The following is a 2,225-nucleotide window of genomic DNA, read 5'->3' as shown; positions in this document are numbered from 1 at the left end:
CCCCCCTTGGACTCGGCGAGTTCATGCTGCAGAATGCAGAAAACTTGAGTTTTTCAACAAGTTTGCAACAAGTATCAAACAAACAAGCCAAGTCTCTGATACCACTGTTGAGTTTTGAGCAAACTAACACTCCTAAGGTGTTCATGCAACCCTAGAAACCTTGGATCTATGTTTGTCTAAAATACATGCAAAATAATTTTCCAAGGTTCATAACCTATCTAGCATACATGGGGTACTTTTAAACATAATGGATACTAGAAGAATTACATACCTTTGTTAGTGAGTTGATTCCTTGGGAGTTTGAGAGCCAAGCACCAATAATGTGAATGCCTCAAATGGAAATCACAAATCACCACAAACTTGGAAAACTTATGAGAGAGCACTCTAATACTCTAGAAATCGGCCACACCTTATGCACACACACATCGTATCTTTTCAAGCACCATAAGCCTCTTTATATAGTGTAGATGATTAGGGTTATGAACCATGCAAACCCTAATAACCCATGTCTTTTCCTATTCCAAGGATTCATGGGTTAAAAGCTCCATGGATCATCCATGGACTCCCATTCAAGCTTAGCCCATTTCCTAATGAGTGTTAGCCCACACTATATAAGTACAATAGCCCATTATTTAATTAGTCACCTTATGATCACTAAATTAATTCATAATTAATTTAAGATCAATACTAATTAAATAATACAATTTCATATTAACATATTATAACTTATAATATATTAGTAGGCTGCAAATATACTCTTCTCATAATGTTATCCATATAAATAGTTCGGGTGAAGTGTAACCCAAATGGACCATGCCGGGTCGGGTCAAGTATATACCAAATAAGTTATGGACTTAGACACCTTATCCAACAGTCTCCTACTTGGATAAGTCTGATAACTGTATTTGCCTATATAGCTTCAGGAACCAACCGGCAATCGTAGCTCTCGAAAACTCTGTTGAACTATGAAGCGCCATTTTAGATAAGTGATCACATAATCCTCTGCTCTCATGATATCAGCCAGACAAATACATGGAACAATGTCTTACTTAGTGTCCAACAGTTTGTTTCCCGATTTCCGATTTGTTTGACAAAGAACTTAATCGAACACATCAATTTAGTTCTGACCGGGCCCGGTACATAGGTCAAAACAAAATCATCGAGGGGCCCAGATATCGCTTCTATTTCTAGAAAGAACAGATAAACTTTGACTTATATGCTTGTTCTACTACTTATTGAATTGCACACAAAGGCACGTTTTATAACATCAAGTTACTGATACGTTTACGTGCAATCAATGCACAACCAACTCATAGGTAACAACTCATATCTCTAGGTTTAAAGACTTATATGATATTACCGTCTCACGATCACTCGAGATAAATTCCAAGAAGTGATACAAGTGAGCGTGGGTTTATTCCAATACTCATAACTTATGAGTACTCATGAATGTTGTAGCAACCATTGCTATGGCTAAACACCTTTAGTCATCTACAATCCCACTTCATGATAGTCTTGATTCATACCTACTTCCGACATATGACCGACTGTGGAGAGTTTGAATAAACTTATTATTCTGGAAGTCAAAACATGCAAAGCTGAAACAATAGTAAATAATTGACAATGATAGCAACAACTTACTCATAAATAAATCACAACTTTTATTCATCATCAAACGTCGATTACATTTTACAAGTTTCAGTAATAACTATCTAATCTGTAAAACTAATATCGTCCCTCAGCCCGATGCGTCTCGCATGCTGCAAATGCTTCACCCTCGTCAGTCCCTTCGTAAGGGGATCCGCAGGGTTCTCATCTGACGATACCCTCTTTGCCACGAGGAGTCCCTCTTCTATCTTGTGTCTTATGAAGTGATATTTTCTGTCAATGTGTTGGGATCTGCCATGATCTCTTGGTTCCTTGGCTAAGGCAACCGCACTATTGCTGTCACAGAAAATCTCCATAGGCTCCTTAATAGCTGGTACAACTCCAAGGTCTCCGATGAAGTTCCTCAGCCATATCGCCTCCTTTGCCGCTTCACTCGCTGCTATGTACTCTGATTCACAAGTCGAATCAGCTACAGTCTCCTGTTTGGAACTCTTCCAAGTGATTGCCCCTCCATTTAAGGTAAAGACCTAGCCCGACTGAGAGCGGAAGTTATCCCTATCATTCTGAAAGCTAGCATCACTACACCCTACTACTCTCAAGTCATCACTCCCACCAAG

Source organism: Lactuca virosa, chromosome 3, assembly GCF_052849685.1.
Source record: "Lactuca virosa cultivar CGN04683 chromosome 3, Lactuca_virosa_CGN04683_v6, whole genome shotgun sequence".
Classification (NCBI taxonomy): domain Eukaryota; kingdom Viridiplantae; phylum Streptophyta; class Magnoliopsida; order Asterales; family Asteraceae; genus Lactuca; species Lactuca virosa.
This window is presented reverse-complemented; position numbering follows the sequence as displayed.